The following is a 13682-nucleotide window of genomic DNA, read 5'->3' as shown; positions in this document are numbered from 1 at the left end:
ATATTGCTTACTACCAATCCTTTACATTAATTTTTAAATTGTTGTTAATGACATATTTAATAATGAATTTCATTGGCTATCAGAACTGTTGCCCCAATGTTATCGATCAGTTACTTCAATATTCGCAAGGGAAACCTTATGATTATTCGGAGAAACACATATCAAATTGAATTGTGCTACTAGGCATCAGAGTCATAAACTTTATACAACAGTTATTGTTTTTATTACTTATCAATTCACTTATAATTATGCTATACTCACAAAAAGTTAAGAATCTAACAAATAGAAATACAGCTTTCTCTGCTGTTTATGTAGAGATAGATAACGGATGAAGAATATAGTAGAAAGAATGAATATATTACTTAGTGACACTAGTATATATCTTGTAAAATGCATTTACCTTTCAGGGTAAAAATATGAAGTTGTATAGTCAGTTCTCTTTGCATGGCCCTCAATTCAGCAAAGCACTTAAGCACCTGCTTAGCTTTAAGCAGGTGCTTAGGTATGTCCCTACTCAGAAAAAACACATAAATGCATGCTCGAGTCCCATTGACTGAGCTTCGGTTAGATCATCTTTAGATTTATCGAGAAGGACCCTAATTCAGCAAAATTTTTAAGCACATTCATAATTTTAAGCATGTGAATAGTCCCATGTACTTCAACAGGAGTGCCCATGTACTTCTCTAGCTTGCTTCTTGCTTGCATATATATACCTGCCCCTGGAAATTTCCACTACTTGCATCCGACGAAGTGGGTATTCACCCACGAAAGCTCATGCTGCAAAAAGTCTGTTAGTCTATAAGGTGCCACAGGATTCTTTGCTGCTTTTACAGATCCAGACTAACACGGCTACCCCTCTGATACTTGACACCATGTACTTTAAGTTATGCATATGCTTAAATACCTCACTGAATCTTTCTCTTACTGAATAAGGAAGGACTTAACATGTGTTATAACAGTGTTATACAGGAGCTTAAGTGCTCAGCAGAATTAGGACTATATGAGTTTAATTGTGTATTTCCTAACTTTTAATGCTTTGATTATGTAGTTTCATTAACTTCTTTCATGAAGCAGGTTTATATAGAAATATATTTGCTGATGTCATTTAAACTAACTAAGCAAAAGGCTTCAGAGGTTGTCTTTCATTACCATACTATATTTGATAATAAAAACATACCCATTGACTGACTGATTTTTTTACAAGCAACTGGATATAACCACTAGATATTTATACAATTATTCCTGTATCTTGATATTGTTATTTATGATCCGAAGTTTATCACACAGGGTAGTATATGTTGTTAGATATTCGGCTGCAGGTGTGTGTTCTCTATGTGTGCTGTCCCAGCTCTGCGCAGGCAAGTGGCACAGCAGACCTCAATCGAACTGCCCAATAACCACAGGATCCGTTAAGGAATTAGGTCAGGTTTATTGTCGTCGAAGCACGGTATTGGTGCTCTATACTGTTAGAAGTACACACAATACATGTATGCCCATGACAATGGACGCAGCTCAGTTAATGGTGGGACTTTCCACTATCCCCTAGGCTGGCCAAAGACCCGCCCTCTGAGACTCCATTTTATACACCAATATAAACAAATTACATATTACTCCTCTGACATGGCTAGTTGCCACCCTCTGACATGGCTAACTACCACCCCTTACCTTGTACATGTTGGTGCGATCAAAACATCTCTATCCATCACACTGTCATCCTGACCTTATCTTTAGGAGGGGTCCGTGTGTTCTTGTTATCTTGTCGGGGGCTTGTACCATACTTGGTATGGGGTGCTCTGGTACCCTTCTGGAACATGTTTACACTAGTATCCGGTGCCTAGCACTTCTCAGGAATGTGTGTATGTTGTTGCAATACCAGTCCTGTTCTTGCCAGGGTCTGTGAGCATGCACACAGACAGCGCTTGACTTTGGCTCACAGCCTGTTTTTGGTTTATATCAGCAAAGCTTGGCCACTACTTTAGTTGGGGGTCTCAGGCCTCTGATACAAGGGCATATATTTCAAATAATTGTTATTAACATATTGTAGCCAACAGCTGAACAAATAATGCAAAAAATTATTTGTAAGTTACTGTTTGATTTCAAAAGTGAATTTAGATTTAGCCATATTTGCAACTACATATTCAATTATGCTTGTTCAGTGCTGCCTTAGCGCATTGTGGGCCATAGCAGAATACAAATAAAAATATATAACAACATTTTATTTAAAAATTATCCTCAGAATACATTTGTGAAGTATTTGCTCAGTGATATGAAACACAGGTAGTTACTGAGTTTCTGTTATATCCTGGCATTAGAGGAGATGTATTCATAATTTCCCATTGTAATTAATTGGGAAATTTGGGGTGGTTTTGATGCTCTGTGCTATGCTGTCAGAGATGTTTCCAATGGCAGACACAATATATGCCATGTTTCTTCCAAGTCAGTAACATCTATTATGTAGCTGTAGTTAGGCATCTGAAGACTAACTGTTAAGCAGACCAAGAAGCCAGCTTATTTTGAAATGATTACAGTCCCCACAATAAGGCTTTCATGTGCTGCAAAAAGTGAAGGGACACAGATTAAAATACTTAGGCTAAGTGGCATTATATTTGAAACTACTGGGGGCAGGGGGAAGAAGGATCATTTTGTAATGTGTTCTTTACTTTCACAATGTTGAGGCAAGCCGTTTGTTTCAGCACATTTTAGATGTGTATACGCTTGATATATATTATGTTAATAAAGCCAAGGAAAATTTAATAATCTGTGGCTCTTAACATTCTGACTTGCCATTATCCAGAATGTGCATGGAAAATGAAAATCTCAATAATTCATAAATAATGGTTTGTACTCTGCAGAATTCAGAAAGAATAAGGGTAATGCTGCCACATAATGTGAGTTCCCTCTCTGAAGTAAATCCCTTTAGGAAGACCAAACCTTAATAAACAAGAAATGTCTGGAGCCACCAAACTCTTCTGTTACAGACAAACAACTCCCCTGTTATTTCTTTCCAGACTCATTTAATTGTTATGCTTTCTGTCTCTCTCTTCAAGCTCCAGTATCCTCCTAAAATATCTCATGCTCTTGTTGATTCATTTATTTTTCTTCTACGTGCTCTGTGTTATTTTGCATCAACTTGGATATCCATTCCCTAACTCTAAATATTGCCCCTCCATTCTGTCTCTCTAACAAAATCTGTTTACTTGTGTACTCCTTTCACCCCTTAGTCCGAGATGTCATGATGCATTCAGAGAAACAATTTGTTTTTTTGCATGAGTGCATAAAATCTGCTTTAGCATGACACAGAAGAGCTCCTTGTAAGAGGAGTAATGGAGTCCAGTAATTCTTTCCTCTAAAATACTTTCAACCATTCTACAATTACAAATTAATATGTTCCCTCTGTTGTTTGCTCATGACACTGTGATCCAATCTGATTTGGCGCTGTCTTCATAAAAGTGTTTAAAATCAGAAACATGCTAGTTATACTGCACTGCAACTGTGTATTTTATTTCTAAATTTTATCTATATTTCTATGCATTACCTAGCAGTACAGATTATATCTAAGTATTTCTGCAGTAGTATTTTGCTCTTATTCAATCCTTTGTATTATAAGCTGAATAGCACAAACAACTTAGTAAAAATGGATCCCTTAGCTTAGGATATAATGTTTTTCTGTCATTTTTAATACAGTGCCCAATTTACACTATTCTGCATACTTACAAAGCAATAAAACTATAACAAATTACCAACCTCATTTATTTTGCTGCATAGTTTGTTTTCTAATTATAGAATGATGGTGGTTACTGAATGGTAACTTGGGTTTCATTTTATGTGTTTCTGTTTGGGGAAAGGTAAGAGTTTCTGACTCAAAATTTAATATTTAGTCATTTACAAAAAATGTGTGGCTCGGTTAAATTGTCTGCAGTCATTTGAACTGTGCCGAAGCAGCGAAGGAGTGTTGTTTTTGCTAAATTGTTTTGTTTTTCATACGTTGAGCTAATTATCCATTATATATAAAGCTGTTACTTTTTCAGAGGTATATAAGCTTAATATTTCTGGCACGAGGACATGATTTTAATAAAAGTGTTTTTCTAAACATACATGACACTCTTTTTGTCATCCTTAAAACTAAAATGGACCCTATTGTGATGAAAGTGCCTTGACTTCAAATCAGGGAGCTGTGTGCTAGGTGGTTTAATGTTCACTCTTGCAGTCCCCTGGTCCAAGTGCTGCCCTGTGCCATGTTAAAGCAGTCAGCTGGGCTGTTCTAACTTCTGACGGACTGCAGTGGTCAGAAAGGACAAAAGATTCAGGCAGTGGTCAGAAAGGGCTGAAGATTGATGTAGCACATGACCATCCAAGCTGCACCTGTTTTCCTTCAATTACACCTGGCTTTCCACTGTTAACAGGGAGGTGAATGGCATAAATGCCCCTGTGTTGGCTGTACACCATCAAAAGTCCCTCAAACACTGAGGCAATCCTTTCCGGACTGGTTAAGACAGTTTTATAGCCTGATTATACCATCCGTTCAACACAAAGTGGCTGCACTGCACCAGAGGGGCTGAGCCCGAATTTGATGGGATGGTTGTGAAAAATGGGCGTTGCCAAGGGCAGACATATTTTATGTTAAAATGATATATAAAGCCACAACTTTATTATCAAAACAGTCCCATAGGCAGAAGGTCTTTGCAGCTGTCAAAAACACAGAAAGCAACAGTATTCTCCCTGAAGGCCTTTTCTCTTTACTAAATCCCTTCCCCATTTCTTTCCTCAGTTAAGACTGTTGATACTAATATGCATTAACTGTTCTTCTACTTCATACTGTGCAGCTTCCTCCATGCCCATGGGGAATCAGGGATTAGCCAATGGCATTCCAGTCATTTGAAAAGGCAAGTGCCAATTTTTTGTGGGGAGATAGTAATGCAGGTCATGAGGGGATGGGTCAGTGGATCCTTAGCACATACCCTGCAAAGCTTGAATGTCCCAGACCGCTTGAACACAGGTTAGCAATAGGTAAACCTAAAACTGGTCAACGTCAGCTAATTTCAAATTGGGCGTTGCTGAGATACAGTTTCAAGTGTTCTAGTGGGGAGGCAGTGTGGCCTAGTGGACTGAGCACAGGACTGAGCACAGGACTGGGACTCAGGAGACCTGTGTTCTCATCTCAATACTACCACTGGTTTACTATGGGATGCTGGGCAAATCATTGTGCTGCTCTGTGCCTCAGTTTCCCCAAATATAAAATGGGGATGATGATGATAGTAATATTGACCTTCTTTGTGAAGTGCTTAGAAATCTATGGCTAAAAGTATTACATAAGAATATTACCTGTTTATTTGGGCTTTTCTGGCTCTAGTTCCATCTGAAGCCAAGTTGTGCAAAGGTGTAGAAAGGCTATAGGCAGGAGGCAAACAAACTTCCATGAAGTTCAGCAAAGGTTCTGTTTGTTTTCTTGTGTTTTGTTTTCTTCTAGGGAAGGGGATTTGAGTGGGTTGTTGATTTACCTGAATCAGTTTGTCCATCCCTAGTGCTTGATATGAGCTTTTAAGTAACATTGTTGTAGTTTGTTTATTTTATTACTTTACTTTAATACCCAATGTCCCCAGTTAAAATCAGGGCCCTGTTTCATTAGGTGCTCTGCTAACACATAGGAAAACACACTTCGCGGAAGAGTTTACCATTTAATTTGAAAGACAATGCAACAAGTGAAAAAAATGCAAAGACCTATCCGGGTGAAGCAAACAAATGAGTGTTTGAGAATGGTTCAACTGGCGGAGTGGAGGGAGTGGTGGGGGACAGTATGGGCAGATAAGTAGGGAAGTGCAGAGCGCTGAAGGTTTCTGAGAGAGAGAACAAGTGCCTTGAATTTGATGTGGTAACAATCATAGAATCATAGACTTTAAGGTCAGAAGGGACCATTATGATCAGCTAGTCTGACCTCCTGCACAATGCAGGCCACAGAATCTCACCCACCCACTCCTGTATCAAACCTGTGTCTGAGCCGTTGAAGTCCTCAGATCATGGTTTAAAGACTTCAAGGTGCAGAGAATCTTCCAGTAAGTGACCCGTGCCCCACGCTGCAGAGGAAGGTGAAAAACCGCCAGGGCTTCTGCCAATCTGCCCTGGAGGAAAATTCCTTCCTGACCCCAGATATGGTGATCAGCTAAAATCTGAGCATGTGGGCAAGACTCACCAGCCAGCACCCAGGAAATAATTCTCTGAAGTAACTCAGATCCCACCCCATCTAACATCCCATCGGGCATTTTTACTGCTAATAGTCAAAGACCAATTAATTTCCTAAATTAGGCTATCCCCTTATACCATCCCCTCCATAAACTTATCAAGCTTAGTCTTGAAGCCAGATATGTCTTTTGCCCCCTCAATGTAGTGGAGAGGCCTGAAAGGCATTTGAACAGCTACCTTTCTGAACTGCTTTCACATGATACTGAATGAATCTTCTGCCGTAGAGCAGCAGGGCTCAGTGATAGTGCAAGACAGGTAAAATTTAATAAGTTACATGCATGACTAAATTGAGCCTATCTCTTCATGACTTCTCAAGGGTGGTGGTGGTGGGAGGACCCAAGAGCTTTTGCCAGTGTAATAAATGCATGCAAACGTAGCCCTTGTTCTTTCCTGACCACAAGGACTGCTTCAGTCTTATTCTGCTACCAATCCCAACTTCCCCAGAGGTACTAGGAAGAGCTGGGCATGGGTCCTTACCCTAGGCTATTGCTATTGATTGGTCAATGCCACAGTTGAATCTCAAATTAGTAATCATCAATGTGAGTTGCTCAAGCAGTGTTAGCATATCCAACTGGCAGTTATGTACAGATAACCATTACAGGCAGTAACTCTGGCAGATTTAAAGGGGAATTACTTCAAAAGAATGACTTATTCTTTGTCTGTTTGCTTGCATACAAACACCCCTGGCAGAACTGAGTGCTCAGGACATCTAAAAATGAGGCCAATACAATATCCATTATCTGTTTTCTAATAGGGGTTTTGTGAGACTTATTGTTTCTAAAGCATGTTGAGATCCTCACACAAAAGATGCTGTCAAAACAGAGTGAACATGCCCTATTAAAAATGCCATTCAAGAAGAGTTCATCCTTGTGAAACAATGACCTAGATGCTATCAAGGTCAATTACAGTTCAGGTCACCTGTCATGTAAACTAAACTTGTCCAGCAGTTACTGTGCTGTGTACTGATTATTTTTTTTATCCTGAATCATCAGTCTCAATGGTGCCAGTTCTACACTGACATAACTTGTCTTTATAGAAAAGGAGTTTTTTCTAGTGCACATGGAATAACCTGTATTAAGTTCCAGCGGCATCTAATTGCAGGAGGGTAAGCTTGCTCCCTGGAGTTTGTCTAGAAATGATGTCCCAAAGTGTTGAAATTTGCTTGTGAATACCAGCCATTAGATCTGTCTACAAACATAGTACATGGGAGATTAAGCTGTATGGTGAACCACAGACATGGGACTGTGAAATCACTGGCAAAGTGGATCATAATAATTTCACAACAGTAAAGTGATCACACATTAACTACACCTAGTGTCTTTCTAACTGTGTATGTGTTCATGCAGAAAAGGCCCAATCAAGCACTCATCGGAGCCAATAGTCATGTTGGCATTAGCTTTCATGTCTGCAGGATTAGGCTACCAAAGCTATTAATGTTCACTTATTTAGGGCCTAATTCTGTGAGGTGCTGAGCACCCTAAGCTTGTATTATCTTCAGAGTGGAATGAAACATTTCAACACCTACAACTGTGTGTATACACTGTTATGCTTTACATACACAATGGGCAACCATGTACATTAATCTTAATGACTGTGGGAAAATAGCAGCACAAGAAAGAACAAACATAAAGCATCCAAGAGAGAATAGAGTGAGTCTCTTCTATAATGTGTTGCATCTCATCTGAACCCAAATGGCAGCTGCCTTCTTCACACAGCAGTCTCCTTGACATTTAGAGGTGCAGAGAAAAAGAGATTATACTAGTTACATAACTACATGCATTACATGCATCATAGCACAACTAAAATTAATATATACTAAAAATAGCTTTATTAGAGCAACTCCAGTTTCTTTGTGAATGATTTAAATCTGTTTCCCTCTCTGAGTCTGCATAATATTTGCTCAGGTTATGTATTCATGAGCTCTAGGCACAAGTAAATTATGAAAGTTAATTCTCCCGAGTGGGGTTAATATCCTATTTTACTTCTATATGATCATCCAGTATCCTTTGTATTCCATGACTCATTTAACTTCAAGAATTGAAATTGTTTTTCAAAATGTCAGTGAAAGTGGCAATTATAGCAGCATAAACTGTGTTTGGTTTTCCTACTGTATGTGCTATTTTGGACATTAGGCAGAGTAATTTTATCAGTGTGATAATTTATTTATTGACTTTTAATCTATGAAGGGTGTCAAAGTGTAGATATTAATTACACGGAAGATTTATGAATCAGGAAGTTAAACTGTGCATCCATAAGTCTTTTGATAACAAAATTTAGAGGTCAGAGCTTTGCTAAATTTGCCTTCAAAGTTTATGGTCTGCACTGTTGAAATATTTAGTTACAGGCCAGTCTGTTCCTTAGCCAATGTCAACCAGTCTATCAGTGCTTAGATATGAAAGTCTGGATCTCATTCTTGTTTTGTTAGTTGAGTATTTGCTATCATGAAGAAATTACCACTGCTTCATGTGGCTCACATAAATAGTTATCTATGAGTGATTAATATGCAAATATTACTTTCTCTCTATGGTTCTACCTAAACTATGTAATTCTCTATGGATCCTGTTTCCAAAACATATGATATATAATTTATTGCATATAGGAATTCCTTAAACACATGCACAACACAAGAGAATTGATTAAATTCTCTCAATTCACCAAAGTCCTCTTTAACCATGTGAATTACCTGATTTTATAATGGTCATATTTATAAACGGAGCTATCCAAGTGAAAAGGGCATGCCGCACAGAAAATACAAGAGAAGAAAAGTGAATGAATGAGCTCCAACTGCTAGTCACAAGTGAAATACTTCAGAAACTTCACTGAATACATTTTCATGGTTTATTCATTTCATATTATTTAGTGAAAGTTACTATCCGATTATTCAAGGGATTGATTACTTGATCCAGTTAAATCAAATTTGGAACCAAGAAACAATTTCAAGTGTGTTTATGAGTTACCTTACCTGGATAAAGATTCCATGAGCAAATAGTTATAAGCTACTTTGTACTCCACACTAGAGCTGGGAGAATAGTGTAAAAGCAATTTCCACAAATATTAATATAAATGTTTAAATTATTTTGCTTTGACAATGCTGCTTTTGTGTTCACTTTGTACAAATACTAGGAAATGAATTTACTGGCAAGAATGTTTGCCAAAAAGGAAATGTTAATTAAAGGATGCTGAATGTTCATGGAAAATGAAATTAGAATTTAAGAATATGCTCACTAGAAACCTGACTGTAAGGGCCACACTCATCCAATCATTCACCGAATTCATTCAGTGAATAGTTTCATAGTAAGAATACATTTGAGACAATCATATGTGCACAAAGAACAAGGCAAAATGCATAGTGTACATTATTTGTTATAAATTATTCACCTAGCTCCATTGCACACCATGACCTCTTAAAACTTCACTGGTGAACACAGCTCAAGCTGTTCTGCTCCTAATATACATTCCTTTATCATTTGAGCTAAGATAAACCCTCCTTTATCTATAATATCTATAATAGTATTAAAGTTTCTCTCCTTTGTGGTAGAGTGACTAGTCAGAAGACAACATGGTCAATGCATCTCCAGTAGAGAGCAGGGTTACAAATATATAGCAGCCGATCAACTATACATTCCATTTCCTCCCACCTCCAAACAGATATTGACAATATTCATTATGCTCCTCCCCCCTTCATTACCTAGAAGTAGGCAACAAAGATTACAGCTAATGACAGTCATGTTCTGGACATGAGTGAGCCTCCATTTTGTTTACTGTCATCAGAGTTATTTTAATTTTAAACTAATTTTTTACAATGTCAGACTCAATATCATCAGAACACCATCACACCTTTCCACAGCAGGGCTGCTGCTACTGCTCGTAACACAGTGGTCATGTGAGTCACTTCTGATAATTTAAGTCTGACATTAGAAAGATTAATTTATGATGAAAATGACCCTCAGGGGACCAGTCCAGACACAGAATGATTCATAGTTGAAAAATTGGATTTCTCATTGTTTCAGAAGTTCTAATTAACTTTTCCAGTCATCAAAGGTAGTGGAAATAGATAGATAGTGGACATCCCATTCATTTCAGCAGGATGGCCACAGGAAACCAGGAAGACCCTCTTCCTGTTCTGTGGTAGTATAACATAATATTTGGGACCACAACTAGCAGGAGACAAACTAGACCCAGAGCTAAGCCTGGGCAGAGCTTACAAAATTTACATTTGCAGCTGATTCTCTTCCTGTATAGTTCTCTAAGTGCCACACAATTAGAGATAGTGCTGAATGTGTACTATGCACTAATGACCTCATAGCCTACCTTGTTCCTGCTGTGCATGTTTGGCTCATTCTTCTCCCTGCTCCTTCTTTTCATCTTGCTGGTAGGAGTTCTAGTGCAGGGTTAATCAGCAAGGTGCTCAGAATGGAGCCCAGAGCTGGGGAGCCATTCCCACTGAGGCTCCTACTGCTGTTAACAACAGTGCGGCTTAACTAGTGGGATTCTTTTTCCTTTGGAGTAGACAGTAAATCTCTGCTTGTAATATTCATGACTACAAGTTTCCTGATGGCTCTTGATTGGAAACTTGGCACTGCTGAAATTGGAGGACAGAATACTCTTGTGTGCTGCACTTCAAACAGCCACAGAACAGCTTCTCTGGAAAGGGAATTCAGTAACGTGTGTCAGGTCCATCTGCACATGTAAAATATAAAAACTCTTACTGAAATGTAAATACCAAAATGTTAGAACAAAGGGAAACACATGGAGACTGGTATTCTTTAAACTATCTCCTTTGAGCAAGCCACAAAATACAACCTGTGGCAGAGCTCTGACCTTGCCCCCGTGGGTTCTGAGCTTCTAGGGGGTTTATGCTAGCCTCAGTGGCTCACTGTGACCATCCACATAGCCCTTCTCTCTCTAGGGCCAGGGTTACAGTCTACTGAGCCCTTTTCATCATAGGCCTGCAAGGAGGCTGGTTAGAGAACTCCCACAGTCTCTGTTGTCCTTGGGGGCTTATTTCAGAACAGTTTAGCCTCCTGTCCTGACAGGGGCCTGACTTCCCCTCCCAGGAGATGTTCCTGTAGTGGTGGATTGGGGGGAACCCGGGCTCACCCTCTACTCCAGGTTCCGGCCCAGGGACCCTAATGGTAGCAGCTGTTGGCAGCCAACCATTCACTACCAGAGTCGCTACATTTCCCTCGGCCACCTCCCCATAGCTCTCCTGCTTCTCCCTTCTTCACCCTTACCTTGGGGCTCCCTTACCGATGGCTTGAGGGTGTCTTCATTAACCAGTCCTTCCGCTGCACTTCCTCTTCTCTGGCTCTCCTCTGCCTGACTGGAGTGAGCCCTTTTATAGTATCAGCGGGGCCTTAATTAGAGTCAGGTGGTCACATTAGCTTAATGGCCTCACCTGACTCTTTGCAGGTTAATTAGAGTCAGGTGTTCTCATTAGCCTGGAGCAGCCCCTGCTCTGATCAGTCAGGGAACAGAAAACTGTTAATCCAGTGGCCAGTATATCTGCCTTCTGCTATTCTGCTGTACCCAACTGGCCTGGGTCTATCACAAACCATAACGCCCCTCATTTTACCAGTCAATCTCTATAATAAATCCCTCCGTGATCCTGGTCAGTGAAGAGGAGCTATGGGTGGCTTTTTATGGGCTTCTCAAAACATATTGCTTGGGCTATCAGTGCCCATCAGTCCAGACCTACCCTTGTGGGGTGTCACTAGAACAGGAGAGACCTTTGTGAGTCCCTCTACAGATGAGTGAAGAAGGGATTCTTTGCACTTCCAGCCAGAGCCCAGGCTGGGATGTAGTTTGCATCTTCTTACCCGCACTAGCCTGTATCTTAGGCTTTGTCTACACCGCACAGCTTACAGTGGCACAGCCGTGCCACTAAAGCTTTGCCATTGTAAGGCACATGGTCTAGCTTCTCTTTGTCACCAGGAGAGAGCTCTCCTGATGGCAAAATAAAACCACCCCCAACACGGGTGGTAGCTTCACTGGCGGGAGAGTGTCTCCCACCGATGAAGTGCTGTCCACACAAGTTTAAACGCCGGAAGTGCAGTGTAGACATAGCCTTAAGCTGCCATGGCTCTGCTCCTCCTGCCTCTCTGGCTCCTGCATGCCTCTCTAGTTCCCCTCACTGAGCCCCTGAATTGGGCCTCTAAGCTCGTTTGCCCATTGAGCCCTTATTACCACAAATAATGAAATTCTACAGGCAAATGTGTTCTCTAAATGCCTTTCTCTGCAGAATTGTGCTTAGGTTGTCAGTTGCGTGTTCTCAGTGATGTGGGTACCAATAGTAACTGAGGGCCAGATTTTCGAAGGTATTAAGGGACCCAAAGATGCAGATAGGTGCCCAGTGGGATTTTCGAAAGCACCTAGCTGCCTAACTCTATTATACCAGACTGTGGAGTTGCTGCAGGAGACTTTGGTGTTTGGTGCCCTTTTAAATATCCCACTGTCAAAGTAGTTGCTATTCATGGGAGAATGGAAACCAGAAACCACAACAGCAAGAACAATGCAGTTAGTTGCAGCAGAGATATTAATTGACAATGCAATAAGCAACAGAGTGAATGAATACCTTGGGCCATTTGTCATCAACCACACACAGTCAAAATTCTCTACAGCTGTGTTAAAGGAAACAATAGCTCCATGACAATGTCCATCAATATCAAGGAGACCCCCTAATTTAATGACAAGTAAGATGATACCTGCCTCTGAGGAAAAAAAATCATTGTTACCTACTAGAGCACCATCCACTGAGCAGAGTGTGCTATGCACTATATCGGGTGATGCTGGTGGCTTCGGTACTGACAGGAGACCCTTGCACCGCACGTGCAGTGTTGAGCATCTCACTTGCTTAAAATGAATCAGGAAATCTCCCTAGATGATGCAGCACATCTAGTCCTTTAATTTATCCATCGGAGTTTGAGCTGGTTGAGAAGAGGCAGTGAGGTGGGATACTACTATTTCTTCTGTGTTCTAATATAGCGATTTTATGCCTTTCTCTTGCGGTATTGAGGGGAAATCTGGCTGCTACTGGTGATCTGGCAAGTGCAAAAATCCAACACCTGTGCTGCTAGTTACTGTCTGAACAGCAAGCAGCATGTTTGCCTCTCTGACTGGTGAGCCATCTGCAGTATGTCACATGTCATTTGCACTACTTGGGATGGAGTGGGAAGGGATCCATTTGAAAAAAGGTCCAGCGCAACGGTGCAATTAAGAGAGAGTGTTGTGTTTTTTCACCTCTGTAATTTTTAAGTTCCATTTCTCGTATTCCTTCTTGCTGCCAGGGAAGGGAAGGCTGAATCTTGATGCAATGAATATTCCATAGGTTATGCCCAGGCAGTAATTTTTTGATGAATAATTTAGGCATGATTTACAATTTTGTTTAGTAGAACTGGATAATATTTTGCTATTCACAAAGTACTATACAAGTGGGGAGTGAGTAT

At 40.2% G+C, this 13682-nt stretch overlaps 1 protein-coding gene across 4 annotated transcripts in view; it reads left to right on the top strand.

The window, feature by feature from the left end:
- Positions 1–13682, top strand: part of LRRIQ3 (leucine rich repeats and IQ motif containing 3) — a 205226-nt gene that overhangs the window by 120019 nt on the left and 71525 nt on the right. The window lies entirely within an intron of this gene.

The sequence above is a fragment of the Mauremys mutica genome, chromosome 8 (genome assembly GCF_020497125.1).
Source record: "Mauremys mutica isolate MM-2020 ecotype Southern chromosome 8, ASM2049712v1, whole genome shotgun sequence".
In the NCBI taxonomy this organism is placed as follows: Eukaryota; Metazoa; Chordata; order Testudines; family Geoemydidae; genus Mauremys; species Mauremys mutica.
The sequence above is the reverse complement of the archived record's forward strand: the minus strand, read 5'-3'. Positions and strand labels throughout refer to the sequence as shown.